General features: G+C 35.1%; 1 protein-coding gene and 1 non-coding gene across 5 annotated transcripts in view; one reads left to right on the forward strand and one right to left on the reverse strand.

The window, feature by feature from the left end:
* The window catches only part of LOC121371170 (signal-induced proliferation-associated 1-like protein 2), a 104,952-nt gene extending 85,524 nt beyond the window's left edge, over positions 1-19,428 (reverse strand). For all 4 annotated transcript variants that reach the window (XM_041496864.1, XM_041496863.1, XM_041496865.1 and 1 more), the window contains exon 1: positions 19,338-19,428. The gene's annotated coding sequence lies outside the window, so the exon portion shown is untranslated. The remainder of the gene's footprint in view (positions 1-19,337) is intronic.
* Positions 19,429-19,563: 135 nt separating this feature from the next.
* Positions 19,564-19,635, forward strand: Trnad-guc. The gene has a single exon. It is a non-coding gene; the product is annotated as a tRNA-Asp (tRNA).
* Positions 19,636-20,583: the final 948 nt, after the last annotated feature.

The following is a 20,583-nucleotide window of genomic DNA, read 5'->3' on the forward strand; positions in this document are numbered from 1 at the left end:
CACACATCAGTAACTGGATAAATAAAGGCCAGTTTCAATTCAAAGTGACATTCTAACCATCTCATCAATTATTAAATGGTAAAATCCATTTTGCCTACTTCTCATGTTAAGTGGTATTTAAAAATTAATTTACCAGTAAGCAGATTTGAAAGAAAAAAAAATTAAATTCAAAGTGCCATTCTAATACATTCCATCAGTAACTGTAACATGTATGAACAGACATTTTGTGTTAATATTTTAATATTCCGACTTAGTCAATTAATATCAGTGATAAAATATGTAAGACTAATTGTACCACTGAGCCAATAATTATATGATAACAGCAAGTTTGACAGACAGAACAGCACATACCACAACATTTGATGCACCAGTTATGAAGTACTGGTCTGATTAAGAATGTGAGAAAAATATCTACATGGATGACACACTGATATTTTAATATGATAGACGATACATTTAACACTGCATGGTGCACAGTAAGATATACAGAATATATTTGGAACATGAGCTGGAATTAATTTCTGCTTTTGAGAAGCTTTTGACTTAACCTTTAGGAGATTTTATGAAAGAATGAATCACTGTTAGGAAAATAAACATCACATATATTCTTAGAATATGATACTCAAGTGGGCGTGAAAAAGAAATGCTTGTAGTGTTTATGAGAGAGTTAAGAAAAACAGATGAACCTTTTCAAGAGAAACCAAATTTTTAAACCTAAATGAAACCACATGGACAAGCAACAGCTTGATCAACTGGAAGCATGTCACAACGAGTCTGTGTCTGGTATTTAGGGTCACTGTTATCAACATTAATCACTGATACCTGTGCTCACAAAAAGATCAAAGGGTGAAAGAGAAAAATCCATTCATTGAGACACTCTCAGTATCAAAACAAGATTGAAGTGAAGTTTTTATGTGCTACAACAGCCTAGCAGAGAACAAAGTGGCCTTAAGGTTCACAAACAAACGTTTCTTACAAAACACCTTTGAACGTATCAAACATCCACTCTGCAAATATACAAACAATTAATCTTTTGATAATTGGAATTTCTGGACATAACAGAATATAAATAAGTAAATATCACAGAAAAATTCATCTGAACAATTTATTTACTTTCTAAGATATGTCATAAAGATATTTAAATGTATTGAAAATATCTTGCTGATGGTGTTAAAACAGCCAAACATTATATCAATGATAATAACTGAAACATGACTGTCTGGCAAAGGTAAACAGAAATAAAGGTTTGACATATTCTTAAAGTATCCATGAAATAATAGCTTTTTCATCAAAATACAAGAATAATACAGGTACTGAACATATGTACTATAAACTATAGTATAGATCTTACATTGTAGTTGTTTACATTCACATACTGAGTGTAAGTTGCATTACAAGAGAATTAACATCTATACTATGGAGACCTCATCCATATATTTCCATATAAAGGCACAAATAGGTGGCATGTTTTAGATTCTATGCATCTTTCAGTTATTTGTCTTCATCAACATGTTGATTAAGACTCAAGCAAAATGGCAAGTGTCTCTTGCTTGCCATGGAAACGGGGCTAGCATAGCTTGAAGCAACTTGTTTTAGTATCAAATTCCAGTCATAACATGGTCCATTTAAAACAGGTGCTCTTTATACTCCTCATTTACAGTTATTTTCTATCTTTACACTGAACTTGTGTCATCTAGGGTGGTGCCTCAAACATTAACAAAAGGTCATCGCCAAGCCTGCTTTTCTCAATGAAAACCCTTTGGCCTCATTTGTCTTTTTATCATGTTTGTTTAATGAATACCACAAAGTCATTAGGTCTTTCAAAATAAATTTTCATATGTGATCATTTACATACAGCTATTATAGATACTTTTCTAAATGTATTATACAGGTATATGCATCTTTATAAAATAATGTTTCACACAAGTTTTAAAATCTCAAACTACTACCGGTAGGTATTTAATACAATTATAAATGTACACCAGTATTTACCAGATATGCATCAATAGTTTAAGAACAACCTAACTACATTAAAATAAACATAACTTACTCTATTTTATGGTATGAAGATGCACCCTTGAAATGCATATTAACCCCTAATCCTATAAATTAAAAAAAGTGCAATCTATATTGTCAATTACACCAATGCATATTTTAAAAAATAAAAAAATAACTGTTTTACTTGACTATTTTACACTGTTATAATTGCTGTGTCTGCTTCAAATGAAGATAACATTTATAATGCAGGTTTTAATAATTAAAACAACATATGAATTTGATATCATTGTCTGATGACCTCTCATGAGCAAATCGCACACCACAATGTCCTCTAGACTGTTTGTACCAAATATGAAGTCTATCAATATATAAGAATATAGTGTTTCCCACCCACCCTTTTTGTTGGATTGCTGGATTAAAAAATATTTTTTTCATGATATAAGATATCAGTTTTATTCTGTTCAAGCTGAATGATGAGTTTATAAACAACAATAATGTAACCATGGCTTTCTCATATGAGCTAGTTGTATCTTACATATGAAGCGATAAGAGAAATATGACATAAAATATGACATATAGTGTCAAGTTTTGTCCAGTTGGGTCAACATATACATATATATATATATATATATATACACACAGTAGAATCTCATTGGCTCGAACACCCAACGGTCAACCTACCGGTATTCTCAAATCAAGAACAATGTCCCGATTTTTTTTTCTATTGAACCTTTATTTTGGTGCTGATTGGTCGAATACCCCTGGGGTCGAAAAGAAGCTTTTTCTCGAACCAGTTTATTGGTCCAAACTGTAAAATTAAACATATTTAGCTCGAACGACTAAGTCTATCTGAAGAAATACAAAAAAATATTTATGTACGAATTTTTCATCGACCCTTTCACGTCAGTCACAAAGTAAGATATTATAAATTTGGAAGTGGAATGAATTAATCCTAGATCATATGCCGGCTTATCATGTTGTTTATTCAGCATCTGTCGGTAATTATCTTTCTAGTACAGACAATTGTACTACGATAATTGTTAGCTGAATGAACCTTGCATGTAACACCAATCAATTGGTGAGCCTAGTCAGGCCTTGCCAGTTTACTTTAATAATTTTAATCGCTATTTTACGCATGAGAGTCGGCATATTTTGATTTTAACTTGAAATACAGGAGAGATCACTGTAATGTAGTGATTGCAACAATAACAGGTAAAGGGCCTCCGCCTGTGCTTCATGCACTTTCATTTTTTTTCAACATTGTCACTATGTCGTGAAAGATTCTACAACAGCATAATAAAGAAATATTTTTTTAATTAATAAATATTTATAAATACAGACTACCAGTGTGTTTATTATTTGTTTATTTAACAGTAATAAATAATAGTTACAAATATGTTATCTCATCCGACATTTGACGGCGACATCGTTACTCATGAATCAATCGGACCATCTCACCCAAGCCAGTTTTATGGAAATATGCGAGGTGTTCCGATTGATTTTTGTGTTACAGAAGCACCCGACAATGGCCAAATGCATGGTTCGAACTACCAGATGGGTCGAACAGACTTGGATGCACCGACAGTGTTCGAGCCAATGAGATTCTACTGTATATATATATATATATATATATACACACACACACACACACACACACACACACACAGTATACATACCTTTAACATCTGACTTGTCAAGTTAATTGTTTTGTACTTGAAGCGTACCTGCTGTTACATAATTGAATAACTGATAGGTAATCTTGTGTTCATAGATACCACTATCTGAAAGACGGTTCTGGCATCTAAAAATATGCACACTATCAATGACCAGACTTCACAACAGACTCCAGACAGCCGTCATTTACGACTGGAGCTAGAACATTCTTAAAATATCCAGTCTTCTGAATAACATACTACAATGAAACACTCTAATTGCAATGCCTAACACCTAACATGCTACTACTAAACCCAGCCTCATGGCAACAATATAAAAATAAATGATAATGACGCCTCAAATCATTTATAAATTTAGTACCTATATTAATAACTCTAATAAACTGATAAATATATCACTTTTGACTGGTATTTTTTCACGTCAGGTTTCATTATTTTCAAGGAAGATCAAACCTCCTTTTTTGTTTTGTGCATGTGATAGTGTGTGCATGCATATGTGCATAGATCACCATCCACGATAAAGTATGTATATAGAACTTTGTAACCGATGATTTAAAGATCAGATTTGTATTGGTTACAAATAGTCATTGAGCATCTTTTTCTTCTTTAACATTTTTATACTAGTCTTTATATTTCTTCTATCTGAAACATAATTACGCTGACACGAACTGTAATAAATATCTAATAAAGGCCAAGATCATAAAATGCCACAAACTGATATCATGCATACACCATATAGACCTCACAAGTTGCTTCCATCAATGTAATAGGTATATGTTAAGAGAGCAGTAAAGTCTATACCATAGCCACTAAAACAGACAGCACCACAAGGCTGGAATTCCAATCTGATACAGTGATAGGCAGTGTAGTTTCTGAATACTACCTGCCAATAGAATCAAATGCAATTTATACAAGTCAAACTCACAAGAAATGGGTACGTACATGCAGCCACGAACATAATGTTCAAAAGAAAATAATCAAGTACAATAATATGGTATGCACTTAGGATTTTTAAAAAAGAATTTGTCAATTGTGCCAGTCAATGTCAGTTCACAATGTATTGCTCATGTAAATTTTGTATGGCCAGAATTCTCAGCAAAGTATTATATACTTGAATTGTATTTTAACAACCTGTGTTATCATTATTATTTTATCATATTATCTTACAAACAATACCACCACCACCATACAAGCAAAGAGACACAGCACGTTTCATGGTTTGATTAGTCATACACTGTAAAATGAGCTTCATGATTTGTGAATGACCACAATGATTGGCCATTTACTAGACTTGGGATATTCCATGGCATAGGACATGAGCATTTGTGGATATAAACTATTTACAGCATGAGTTTACATGAGGAAAGACTGTTCCCAATGAAAGGTCAATAAACATGAACTAACACTGACTTATGTGTCAGACTTTCTAATAATGACCTCCAAGGCACATTGCAGGGATTGATTCCAATTCTATAAATACAGTGGAAGAAACTCCATAACCAGACACCAACCTGACCAAGTAAAAAGTCTGGTTTTAAGTGGTATCTGGTTTAGATATATCTCTACTGTATGGATATTTAAAAATGGACTGTGAAAAATGTTCACTTTTGAATTCCGGTTTCACTATGTTTTAGAACCATGGATGGAGATTAAAAGTCAATTTGCCAAATTGCCATTTTGTGAGTTACATAATGTTTAGCTTAGAAAACTCAGTGAATTTTGAACTTTAAATACATTTTATTTTTCCAACTGTTACTTGTAAATATTTAATCCTTTGCAAATGGCATGTTGAGATGGCCAAGTATGAAGGCTATAAACATTTAAGCTTAACACCATGGACAAAGATAATAAATCTTTGATTTCATCTCCTGTCAGAGAACCTCCCAGCAGGAGGTAAACGTGTGTCAAGAAGCATAATAAATTGCACATCAGAACTAGGAAAACATTTTTTGCTTTAATACTTGTATTAATAATTAAATAATTATCTAAAACAAATATGAAAATAAAAAATAAAAAAGATTAGAAAAATTAACTACATTAATTTATTGCTTGAAGAACAACTGAAAGAACCAGTTGTTAAAATTTATATACATTAAGACAATTTTTTTTAGCAATTTGGTAAAATGTGACAAAATAAAAGAACACTTACGAATTTGAAAGCGAAATCAAACACCAGATTTAATTTGTCATGCATCATTCGTCAGTATAAGTTACAGATGATTTTCATTATAAAATGTACCTTACTTTTAAAGTACAATGCACTACTATCATTGAACAAATAAGGCTGGTAAAAAATACATTACCTAATCAGAGCTTCTAGAATTTTTTTTATAAAATCCACTAGCCATGGGATCAGTGATTTACAAAATGTACTAGCCACGAATAAAATTCACTAGCCCTACTTTATTTTAAGTTAATACAATTTTACTAAATAATAGTAATAATCAGATATGTCACCTAAAGAGGGAGATAGAGCTTAAAAACACTAACATTTGGGGTAGGGGCAGGATATTCAAAATCACTAGCCACAGGAATGGGGCTACCATAATCTAGAAGCCCTGCCTAATTCAAATATTGCTTAAACTACTTATAGGTGCCCGGTACGGCAAAAAAAAAGTTTTAAAATCAGGTAACTTGTTTCTTTTTCGTATAACCCATTATGACCATATAAACTATATCTTCAATTTAATGCGCAAATGAAAAATGGGTTATGCAAAACTAGACATGCACGAAATGATTGTTCTCACAATTTTCAGTGGACAAACAATTCATCTTTACAGTAAAACAATAATAATGTAACTTAATCATGAGTGAAACCCAAACTTCGGGACAAGAGGATGTTAAAAATAGAAGGATCGAGATTTAAATATGCAATATTTCCTGTAAAGGATCCCCTTGAGACTGGCTGTCCTCCTATAGATAGAGCACTAGATCTCCTATAGACAAAGCACTAGATAGAGTCATGGAATCAACCACCATTCTACCAAATGCCCATTCCACTGCATTGTGCAGAGATACGGCCCTGACCACATACCGGTATTATGGTTTTGTTGTAAGATCAAATCAAGACATGGTGTGGTATAAAACAATTTTTTTTAGGTGTATATATACATCACCCAGGTATAATGTGAAGAACCCAGGCTATGGATGGAGACAGTTGGCCTCACAAGAGATGCCTGATGGCATACACTTAAGCTCTTGGAATATATCACTACAGTACAGAGTGATAGACTACCCACACATCAATCAACCAGTTCAAGCCTGCATGGGTCAGAGGAAATGAATAATGTACAATGTGTGAATACAAACACAAAGAAAAGCTCAACTTAAACCTTTACATGTCCATACCAGCACATATTTTTGTTTTTTATTGTAATAATATTCTGACCAATTTACAAAAAGTTAACTTATTAATACCATGTATTTGGAGAAATCTTCTACTACTATAAAGCCACCATGATTATGCTATATTATGGAAACATGAAAATCAATCTGTATGAGATGAGCATTTGTTTTCACATCAATAGACTTTTCACTCTGATTCAGGCATCGAAACAAGCATCGAATCTGGTAAATCATGTTCAGGTTACCATAAAATACAGAACTGGTAACCTATAGATAATCACACATTTATATTTCCATTAATACAACTATAAATCCCCTCACAGATACGCTGATAAAGTTTGTTATTCATTCATGTCACTGTTCTCACTGTGCACACTGGTACTGTGTATCTAAATAACACTGAACTGATCAAAACTAAAGTCGTGTAGTTTTAGTTTAATAAGATTTTGTGAAGAATCAAATACCATTCTCAACCAGGGTTAGCTCTGGGTCAGCAGAACATTTCTCCAAGTTATCAATCATACTTCAAAAACTGCAGAAACCCGGTTATTTTACAACAAAACATCATTTATTTCATGAAATTATTTCTCCAAATTATCAAGCATACTTCAAAAACTACAGAAACCCGGTTATTTTACAACAAAACATCATTTATTTCATGAAATTATTTTGCCAAATTAAAATAAAATTCACCAATTAGCGAATTTGGCGAGTGCCAGAGCTAGCCCTGCTCAACTTTCTTGACATGTGGTAAGCTCCTATTAACTTGAATAACCGTCCTAGACTTATTTCTATGTCTGTAATCCATACATAAATCTAGTCTCAAGTAATGAAATGAATTGAATCAAGTCTGTTTTATTTTACAAGGTATATTTTGGATAATTGATGCAAAATACAGGAATTTATTAACTCTGTATATTTTACCAATGTATAATATTGTGGAGATTGCAAATAAATAATATAAAATAGTAATACTTGTGTACACTGAAGCAATGATGTACCGGTATACTTCATCTTCAGCACTTTCACAAAAGATTAGCAGCATATTAATATACTCACATGCAAAATAATTAATGGTTAATTTGCATGACAAATGAATGGTGTTTTCTTTAAATGATTAACGACACATTTATGTAAATATTATGGTTACATGTGATTATTCTAATATTCAAACACACTAGGTGCAATAACAATACATGTCTGTCTGTCTGTCTGTCTCTGTCTCTCTCTGTCTCTCTCTCTCTCACCTTCAATATTCAAATTTTGTGTGTGTAGATCATGTCCATAAATTTATGGAATTGCACTTAGGGCCTACCTCTGTTCCTTAGCAGTATGCACTTCACTACTCTCATTTAATATAATACACTTACAAAAATAGCCATTACTTTTCCCAGGACAGCATGCTTGAACCTTAATTGGATATAAGCACGAAAATAACTTGAAATGAAATGGTAAATTACTTTTGGTCAAAGCAATTTTTTAATTTTGTATGCAATGCTTTCTTCTAGAACAGAAGTGAAATAAACTATGCATGACTGGGATGAACTAATGTCAAGGGGATTGTCAATTGAATGGGGAGACCAGAATGCAAATATTTAGGGCTACATTTTTAACACAGGCCAAAGGAGACCAAAGAAGATCACCATGATCATGGCAAACAGCTGTGGTGAAACAATTTCTCCACTGCATTAACTTGTCACGACAATAATTTTAAAAAATCAAATCTGCTTAAGGCTGTTGCAAAGAAAAACATGAATTCACAGCCATAACTCACTGGAAACTGGGTAATATCCATAGAATACTACTGTCTACACGTAGAGCTACAATCTACACAAGTGATATGTTATTTTCTCATGGTCAACCAACCTACTCTCACCACAATCACCCGAGTTCCTATAGGCCTCAAACAGGACTACCATTATACAAATTAAAAAAATTATTATTATTTACTTAACTACTCTTTCAATGTACAATTCTCTGTGAAATTAGCAGGGTTTTTGCAGTGGTATGAGGGTAAAATGACATACCCTAAAATCTTAGCAATTAATGGATATAGCCTGTGTAACATAAAGAATACTAAACAAGTTTCCATGAGAGACTGTGTTTGTATTACGAGTGTGGTTTCAACTGCACATCACGAATGATGTACAATTTAAAACACATAAGTTGTAATATAAATTACCGCCATTAGGAACGAGTATAATATTCTGTTTATTACACTGCACATCCATGAACAAAATGAGATAGAAATACTTCCAACAACAAAACAAGACATGGGAATGCAAAGACTAAGACCATGGAAGATGATACCACTTATCGAAATGATGTCATTTAATTAGCAGTTATTTATCAATGAAATTTTGCATTCCTATACCGAAATCTCTCAATACTATAAATGTATCCAAGGCTAAACAGTATTAAAATACATGTATTTGGTTAAATTATGCAGATAACTTAAACTATTTAATAAGACTACCAGGGAGGTACAAGATATTTTATAAGCCCATCAGCACTTTGATGGAAAACACACAAATTATTGCTTTAAACAATATTTTTTCCATATTTTTATTTTTGGTGGTAGGGACTGGTCGGCTTAGGATCTTTTATATGAATCGATCAGGAAGATTTCACCTGGACATGGTTAAAGAGCAGTAATGTTTGAAAAGTAGGTTGTGGTGGCCTAGTTATGCAGGGAACATTTTGTTCAGTATCGCATCACAATTCGCTACACAAGTTTCAGAAATCACTACACAATTTTAAAACATTAAATGGTTGTTGTTAATCAATTTTCAAATGACTAGAAATATTGCTAATCAAGATTTTGAAACCAAAATGTTCCCTGTTATGGTATGTGACACACCAGTATCCCAAGTTGTACCTGCATACAAGGTTTGATAATTATTATATGAATTAATAAGAAAGATATTCCCAAGAAAAAAAAAGTTTATGTACCATAATAAAACCCATCCAAAACAGGTGTATAAAATTTGACAGCAAGAATTTTTCTGATTATAAAAGTATGAATTGAAAGTACAAAATACATGCTTTTTGTATGATGCTCTATGCGGTGTCATACTGTGCGGCACCAACTGATCAGCTGATCAAAAGTCAAGATATGTCAAAGGATGTATCATACACCGTGTGGGAGACAGAATAATATCAAATGGGTATCTCCACCATTATGGCGTAGTAAATTTAATTGTTTGACAGATAAAAGGAAGGGAATTGCTATGCATGCTATTCACATTGTGACAAAGTAATATATGTGGAAAATATGACTGAATTCCAAACTAGCAAGGGCACGTTATCCGAGCTAAGCGAGCAGAACATTTTAACAAATTTATATCAAATTAACAAAATTGCAGAAACCCAGTTATTTTCTAACACAATATCCAACAAGCATTCTGAATGTACTGCTAAAGCAATACATGTCCCAACAAATACAAGGCCCAACAATTTTTCATATCTCTTAAGTTCAGGGCCATAACTCTGACAAAAATAGGTATGTCGCCATGAAATTCAAACTTGATCCGTATCAGTACTTGATAAAGCTACACAGTCTGTACACACAAATTTTAGATTGATATCTTGAGGTATTGTGCAAAAAATGTCCGGAAAACAAATGTGGATAAGACGGACTGGCAGAAGGACGGAGATGAAACCTATAGTGCCCTCCGATTAGACCAGTAGGAAGGAAAGAAAGAAAGAAAAGTGGAGCACTGGCTGGAACGAGAAATAGCCCAATGGGCCCACCGATAGGAATTGATCCAAGACCGACCACGCATCAAGTGAATGCTTTACCACTGTGCTACATCCCGCCCAATGGACCAGTAGGAGCCTAATAAAATCTGCCAACTGTTTATAATATTTACAAGTGCCAGAGGCAGCCCTGTTTATTTTTACTACATACCCTGTAATTATTTTCTAGCAAAGAACTTGATTAGAAATATATATACTGAACAAAAAAAGAAACTTCCGATTTGTACATATAGTATTTGTTGTGTTAAAGAATTCATTGTGTAATGAAATTATACAGGTAGTATTAGCCTTGAGCTGTATTATCAGGATTCATGAATTTTATCAATTATTTTTGCACTGTTAATCGTCGACAACGTGAAATTCAATTTGCACGTGCATGCATGGTTCAACATGTCCCATGTAGTATTCGGTCAATTTGTTTTACTTGTCTTACTGACACTGTTGTCAAGTGAACGAAAACGCTTCAAAAAAAGAGAAGAAATTAAAGTTTTTTTACATTGTAGCATTTTTAGTATGCCAAGAATACCCAATAATTTACACGAACGGGTGATTGGCATGCTTGATGCTGGCATGTTGACAGAAGACGTTGCAAGGCATGTTGGGAGTTCTAGTCGAGCGATACGAAATCTTCGTGTAAGATTTTGAATGACAGGAAGTATCAACGACTTGCCACGTCGTGGACGTCCGCTTGTTACAACACGTGGTCAAGACCGCTATATCATGAACATGCATTTGCGCAATCAATTCCAAACTGCCACTGCTACTGCTGCTAACACACCTGGGCTTCATAATAACCAAATCAGTAGGCAAACTGTTCGTAATCGTCTGCGGGTGAACGGTGTACATGCACGACGTCTTTACGTCGGATACGTTTTAATGCAACGTCATCGTCTAAATTGGGCACGTGTACACACTCGTTGGATACAGCAACGCTGGAATACCGTTCTTTTTTCGGATGAATCCAGGTTTTCTTTATAATGTGGTGATGGCAGGGTGCGCGTCTACCGTAGGAGAAATGAACGCTATGCTGACTGTTGTGTTCTTGAACGAGATCGTTTCGGGGGTGGGGGTTGTGTCATGGTCTGGGCAGCCATTGCCCATGGTTATCGTTCACCACTAGTCGTCATTGATGACAATTTAAATGCTCAACGTTACTGCGATGACATTCTTGCTCATCACGTCATTCCTCTGTTCCATAACAACGCCAACATCTCGATTTTTCAGCATGATAATGCCCTCTCATACAGCTAGAGACACTGTAAATTTTCTTAGGACAAATAACATTGATTTCATTGATGACTGGCCCGGTAAAAGTCCTGATCTCAACCCCATCGAGCATGTCTGGGATAGTCTGGACAGACGATTGAGGCGTCGTCCCAACCCATCCGCTAACGTCAACGAACTTCGTCAAGCGCTCATTTAGGAATGGAACAATATTCCACAGGCAGAAATAAACACTTTAATCAGTTCTATGCGCCTGCGATGCACTGCCGTGGTCAATTCAAGAGGTGGTCATACCCGTTATTAAGCGGGTGGTGTTTTTTTAAAACCCCTACCACACTTCCAGTTTCTGTTAACCTATGGCCACGATGAATCATGGAATACTCTTTAAACGCATATATAACAATTATTCCCCCGGTTTGTTTTCATCAAGTTATGTTCAAGCAAAGTTAGCGGAAGTTTCGTATTTTGTTCAGTATATATTATGGAGTTTTATAAAACGAATTAACTTTGTAGTGTCAATAAAAACTGCAATGCCTGAATTGCCCTGAGGACCAAATAAGTTTCTAGTCTAAATTACTAGTTAAAACCAGGTAAATCAATTTATCCTTCATTAAAATCTGTATTCAATCTAAGGGTATTTAATGCATTAAAACAAAGACATCAACACAGTATCAATTATATACCAGAGTTCACAACCCACAAGAATCATCAATGTATAGCCAGAGGTTGAAGAAGTGATTACTTTGAAGTCTCTGGAGAAAGAGTTGTTTACCCTTACTAGCAGTGTCTGTGACAGAATAAGATATTACCACTGACAAATCACTGGAGGTTTGATATTTCCATTGTGACCATGCTGCAGATTGCATGGCTGCTATCATCTAATTAATTCTCAAGATGGATTCTGCTATTTCCAGTCAACAAATATCTTTCAGATGAGATAGCAGTTCTATATAAAGTATAAGATAACTAGTTTCCTGTATATTACATAATAGTAACAGTGTTTTATAAACATCAGTTCAGGCAAACATACACACTTAAAATACATCTATATTTACAAGCATATACAGTGAAACCCCTCAAGACCAGACCATCTCTAAACCGGAATTATCTCAAAACCGAGTTGTGAATTATGAGTCTTAATTTTAACACTAAAGTGTACCTCTCTAAACTTAACACCTGACGAATAATTCAGTACCAAACTCTTTATTTAGTGCAAATTGTACCTATCAAAAGCAGACAATCAGACCACTTTCAGTGGTGCCACTAACTGTTTCGTTTATTGTCACTTCGCCGTCTTCAGCCAGATTACCTGACTGTGAATATAGCTAATGTAAAATGCACATGCTCAGGTTAACCATTAGATGTGTAATCACTGTTACAATTGACTGGATACAGTTGGCAACTAACAGTTAAGCAATTAAAGATCAAGTGACAGCTTTGATATCCTTCATAAACATGAGTATAGCTTGCTTTAAGGATCGACAAAACAACGATGAATTTAATCCACTGTCTTCCTGCTGTTTGAATTTGATTTTGTTTTAAAATTGTTTATTTAGCAAAATATAGTAGATATAAGTATTGTTGATTTTTCATCGTCGAAAAGATGTGAGTAGTGCTTCATTGCCCCATAGATTTTCAAAAAGGAACCACTTGATAATATACATAAAATCATTAAAAGTTTTAAAATTATATAAGCAAACGTTAAACTACTCAAAGGTTCTTTCTTGAATTATCTGTTGGATGCATCTTCAATATATATATATATATATATATATATATATATATAAAACAAAACATGAATAGGACACCAACAGAAACACACAACACAGTACAACAGTAGCTTTAATATTGATCAATGCAAAACCCTGAAAACCAGACAAAATACTTGGTCCCATGGATGTCCGGTTTAGAGGGGTTTCACTGTATATATAAATGCAAAGCAATGCATCTGTAAACCCAACTAATTGCCCATAACTGCCAGCTGCCAAGCCGCTAAAATGGTCCATATACATCAGCCATTAGGACATTTTGTCTGTAACCTATACTTAACAAACTTTTACATGAAAGGGGGGGGGGGGGGGGGGGGGAGAGAAGAGATAATGCTTGAATATCATTATACTGATACAATGATTGTTCAATTTGTGCTTTAAAAAAAATTAAAAAAATTGTGTGCATCTTATATGTATACTCATTATGTTCCTTGTGCAATGGTAATCACTCACCTGATGCTTTATGAAGAGAGTAATTTATCATTTGCCTGGAAACAATATTTTACATTTAAATCGGAATTTGGCTCTTTTTTTGTTATATCCCTAAGCTAAGAATATACCCCTCTAAAATCATGTAAGAATGTCATCATACACTTAGCAATACATCCACTATTTCCCATGTCATTATGACAGAATTTGAACAATATTATTTTAATTTTTGACTATGTATGTTTCTTTGGTTTGGTATTAAATACTAGATAGAAAATCATCTGTTAGCATTGGTGTTAAGTGGCATTCTCACTATAATGTAATTTTTCTGTTGTGATTTGTTGGCCCTCCAAAAATCAGAATGTTTAACACCTCATAAAAGCGACTCAAATCATATCATTTGGGAAGACGTTACATCATAAGATCCTGTGATATCAAACAAAGCTAACAAATTTAAATACAATTTGTAGGAAACATAAATTTGCATTAAAATAAAGAAAAAATCAATATTATGTAATAAATCAATTATTGACAATAACAGGGTTTTTTGACAGACGAAATCTGGACATTTTGACATCGCAAAGTTACAAAACTCCTGACGGTTGAACACAATCAATGTGATTTAATTGGATCAGAGCTTACAATTTGTCATAAAAAATACTGGACATATTCTAATCGTTACGACTTCCATATGTGTCATATAAGACTAATGTCGTTAAAATTTAGGTGATCTATCATAATGATTTGATCATATAATAAAATGTTTTTTACATATTAATCACTAATACACAAATAACAGGAACCCGTCAGCACCCCCTTTCAATAATGTCCCAGTTAAATACTAAGGTCGACAACACTCACTTTTTGGACCCTTGTTTTGGCTTCGTATACAATAAATAAAACATATCCAACCATTTTTTTTTTTTATATGATACAACTGACAAAAGGTACTTTTTATTTCATTCATCTTTTAAAACTTAAAATTAATATTTTGTCCAGAATTATATATAAAAAAAAACCCAACCTGTAAACAGCCGTATCTGCTTGTTATAGAAATTTGACAAGGGTCAAGGTTAGTAGACCATTAATTTTTTATAATTTTAATATGGCGAAGCATTGTCATAATATAGCTAATTTTGAATTTGAATGACATCACTTTGCATGTCCTTACAATAACCGTAAACTGGGTATACGACGTTTCCTTTTCAAGAATATTGCAAAAATACAAAATTGCAATAGAATTTTTTTTGTTTGCACATCACTAATGCACCTGAATGTGTTTGAACAAAAGCTTGCGATTAAAAAATTGTAACTTTTACACAATATGGATTTCAAGTGAAATTATGGTTAGATATGCTATATTTATTGTATACAAAGCCAAAACAAGGGTGCGAAAAGTGACTGTCGTCAACCGTAACAGGTTTCTTCCTGTTGTGTGTGTATTAGTGATTAATATGTGAAATGTTTTTTATTAGGGAACTTAAAAATTATTGATAAAGAGCATCATAACTGTCCAAATGTCTGTCTTGCTCTCTTATGATCAGAGTACTTGGGCTAGAGAAGGCCCCATCAAAGAACAAATTAGCAGTTTTGTTTTGTTTTGAGATATTTTATTGATAAAAAAAGAATCAATAGGATTGCACAACAGGCAGAGCCTATATAAATTATATTATAAGTGCTCTCCTAAACAAGATGGACATCAGACAATATTCTAGCCCGAGTACTCTGACCGTAAGCGAGCTAGACGGACATTTGGACATAAACACGCTCTCATTACAGTCAGAGACCAACCTATGTCTTTTTTTGGCAATTCCTGACTACCAAACGGTAGGCAACGAGTCCGCTCTAATACCACAACAATCCTATGTTTGACGTCAAATACCTTTACATCAATCATTTTCGAGTTAAGTGATACAAAAAAATCCACATATTAATCACTAATACACTTACTACAGAAAGAAACCCGACAGCACCAGGGGTTTCCCTAGAGCGATAAGCCGACACGGCCCGTGCTCCCTTAGCCAGCCAAGTAAGCGCCTTCATGTCTGGTAAGCGCCTTAACTGCAGGACCGTGTCGGCTTAATTTGTAACATGTATACAAAACAATGGAGCTGTGATTCGTAACGTCATTCACCACACATTATCACACTTCCATTTGGTATCTCTGCATTTCTTTAGATGTTCACTTTGAGGTCCATTGATCGCACCGTTTTAATTGTCGGCGGGCTTGTGCTGGTCACGTGGTACAGGTGATCGGCTACTACTAATCCGCCAAATAACTGCTTGTTGTAATAATGTCTGTATGCTTGGGAATTACGCATCAAGACAAATCAAAGAAAATACCTATTAATTGAATAAACATCTTTGAAGGTGAAATTCTTGAGTAAAACATGTCACCATTAATCCTGGTATATATTTACCATATCGAAACGTAACTACGTTGTTATTTGCTACCCCGCCCTGGAGTCGGTCACTGGCGAAGTCAGAGGCTGAATCCGGGGTGGGCGTGCCTGAACCCTAGTGGATAGGGGCACGTAAAATGAGTTGCCCGTTGCCCCGTTATTTGCTAAAATAAACGGTCACGGATCGACCAAAAAAATGGCTAATAAAATTTGCAAGTGGCTAAAATTTTCTATCTTCTGATTTGAACAAACGGTTACATAATCTATTCGACACCTCAAACATAATAATACCAAATATTCAATTAGCATAATAGCAATCTCGCGACCGGTAACGAGAAACAGTGTTATCCAGAATACAGCGTATGCCTTATGATGTTTGCTAATTTTAATAATCAAGGTTATTAATTTTAACGGCATGCATTCGACATGTATGACAGCAATGTGACGGCGATTCAATGTCTGGAAGATATGTAACTTGCTATTTTAATTTTGTAAAGTCTTTGAGTAATAAAAACAAACCGACAATGCATGTCAATTTGAATACACATGCCAGTTCAGGGCCGAAGACATGTCGGCTATCCCAAGGTCTGAGTTCAGCCAGACCGAGCGGAAACAAAACGTTCGCTACACTGTTTTGTGCGCTTCACGTTATTAAACCAAATGGACACGATGGACACCAATCAAGTAGTTCGCGAACGTTAGGAAGAACGTTCGTTGGCTGAACTGAGGAAAGCTCTCGGCGTAATATACGTCACGCTTCAGAGTCAGCTGACACCCACGTGTCAAGAGATATCGTTGCGGACATGAACAATACGATTACACAGGAGTAAATCTTGATGTAAATGTGTAGAAAACAATAGTTGTTTGCATCAATGAATACCTAACTGCAGTTTCGTTATTTCCTTTGTCTTTGTTAATTTTGTACCTATGGTCGACAGCACGCACTGAGATCGCGATCGCGGGAAATGTACAATTTATACAAATTGCCGTTAAACGTACACTGAATTAGTTTACAATAATCATATTTGTTAGATAATGCTAGATATATATTTGTTAAACTGTGAGATGACATTTAATAAGTTAGCTGGATTTTTAAAAAAAAGTAAAATTTTATTTTATTAACGTTTTGGGGGGTTTTTTGGTAGTTTTTTTTATATAAATGGAATATACTGTGAAGTCAGCATTCTTAGCTTAGGTATTTTACAAGCAGAAATCACAACAAGCATTTAACACGACGCTGAAATCAACAACAACATGACGCAAATTATGAAGTTGTTGGGGGTGGGGAATTGATGGGTTTTTTAGAAAAAAAGTCCCCCCCCCCCCCCCCACAACCACACACACACAAAAACAATCCCAACATGATTTGATGGATTGAAGGCAAACACTTAACTGTTTTCAACTCACTACCCCACTTCTTTTGGCTTGGTTTTTGTGTTATAATGATGCTAAATATGTAAGCGCCTTAAAAAAATCCTGGGGAAAGGCCTGAGCACCCACATTCAGCTACGCTTCGTGACACTCCGTCGCAACAATTACAAAGCTCGGCGATCTATTTCGAGACGTAGACCACGTGATCGCGCACTGGGCGATTCCGCCTTGTGCAGCAGTTACAGGGGCCGTCTCATATCAAGTGAAGTTACAACATGGAAGAGTTGGCTAATGCCGTTTTGGATGAATTTGGATTTCATTACGTCATTAAACCAAAACAATTACACATTATTGATTCCATTTTGAATTTGAAGGATACACTTGGGGTGTTATCGACAGGATACGGCAAAAGTATGTGCTACATACTGCCTCCTCTTATGAGACGACCCCTGTAACTGCTGCACAAGGCGGAATCGCCCAGTCTCGAAATAGATCGCCGAGCTTTGTAATTGTTGCGACGGAGTGTCACGAAGCATAGCTGAATGTGGGTGCTGTCGGGTTTCTTTCTGTAGTATGTGTATTAGTGATTAATATGTGGAATTTTTTTGTATCACTTAACTCGAAAATGATTGATGTAAAGGTATTTGACGTCAAACATAGGATTGTTGTGGTATTAGAGCGGGACTCGTTGCCTACCGTTTGGTAGTCAGGAATTGCCAAAAAAAGACATAGGTTGGTCTCTGACTGTAATGAGAGCGTGTTTATGTCCAAATGTCCGTCTAGCTCTCTTACAGTCAGAGTACTCGGGCTAACAATATTCATAATCATATAGATATAAAACATAATAACAATGTGCATTAGCAGTGACCAGTTGCACTAGCTCTACATTATAATGAACTTTTTGCTATATATATAAAAAATGTTACAATTTCTTTCTAAAACATTAAGTAACACTTGACAAATACCCCTCCCCCATAACATTTTGTTACACATCCTGTGATGATGATCCCCCCACGGAAAAATATCCGCCCGGTCCCCCCTTCCCCTAACCCTAACTCCAACCCTAACCCCAACCCTAGTCCTAACCCCAACCCTAACCCTCAACCCTAACTAAAAATAATAATGGAGGGGACCGGGCGGATATTATACCCACAGTTGGCCTGTGAGTTGATGCGGATGGACCGTCACACGGTGTGTTTATATTTAATTTTGACACTTAGCAGTGGTCAGCGATTTGCCACCTTGACCGCGTCTGCAACTTGGTTTTTTTTAGAACTCTCCATTGTTCATTTACAAGCGTGTTCGTATGTACATACACATTTATGTTTACAAGGCTGCAGTATCTGAACTAATCTATATTCACTTACCCAGCAATATACCGTTGTTAATCTTCTAATGAAGCTAGTAGACTGTCAGTATCCAAAATTGTTGGCACTGTCCCACTCGTTCAACATTGTGAAAAACTACCTGTTTGTCACGTGATCAATCAAGTGACGTCAGCCAACGCGACACCAAACAGAAAATATTCCAGACACGTAGCTGTGTAGGCCGATAGTCGCCTTATATAGTCTAAATAAGACGATTTCAATCAAGTCCTCGGTAGTATAGTGGTCAGTATCCCCGCCTGTCACGCGGGAGACCGGGGTTCAATTCCCCGCCGGGGAGGGCTATTTTTTTTTTCTTGTAATAATCCAGAGGTTTTTTAAATAACTATATGTTTAATAAGTATATATCAATATTTGTACCTTTAAATAGCTTTTGTAAATTGAACATATTCACTGTAGCCCGTTTCATCATTCTAGTTGCCACATATATTGTGGATGAAGTAAGTTCACAAACTTGTGACAGATTCTTTTGTTCTTTCTACAATAAGGCATATTTTCAATCAATCAAAAAAATATTTTGTTTAACTAATCATTGGCTATTGGATATCAAACCCACTACAATTTTTCCATTAATAGCAAGGGATTTTTTTTATATGCACTTCACTACAGACAGGAAAGCACATACAACAGCCTTTGCCCAGTTGTGACGCACTGGTAGGAATGAGAAAATACCCAATTAACTGAATGAATGCACCGATGTGGTTTGATCCTGCGATGTAAGCACTTCCGGTGAGCACTCAATCCAATGAGTTAAATCCCACCCCTAGAGCACATTAATCATCGACTATTGGATGTCAAACATTTGGTAATCAGAGGAAACCTGCTACATTTTTTCATTAGCAGCAAATGATATTTTATATGCACTTTCCCACAGACAGAAAAGCATATACAATGAAGGAAAGAAATGGGTTTTTTTAACGACGCACTCAACACATTTTATTAACAGTTATATGGCATCAGACATATGGTTAAGGACCACACATATATTGTGAGAAAACCCGCTGTCGCCATTTCATGGGCTACTCTTTTCGATTAGCAGCAAGGGATCTTTTATATGCACCATCCCACAGACAGGATAGCACATATCATGGCCTTTGGTGTACCAGTCGTGGTGCATTGGCTGGAGTGAGAAATAGCCCAATGGGCCCACTGACGGGGATCGATCACAGACCGACTGAGCATCAAGCGAGTGCTTTACCACTGGGCTACGTCCCACCCTGCATATACA

The sequence above is a fragment of the Gigantopelta aegis genome, chromosome 4, assembly GCF_016097555.1.
Source record: "Gigantopelta aegis isolate Gae_Host chromosome 4, Gae_host_genome, whole genome shotgun sequence".
Classification (NCBI taxonomy): Eukaryota; Metazoa; Mollusca; class Gastropoda; order Neomphalida; family Peltospiridae; genus Gigantopelta; species Gigantopelta aegis.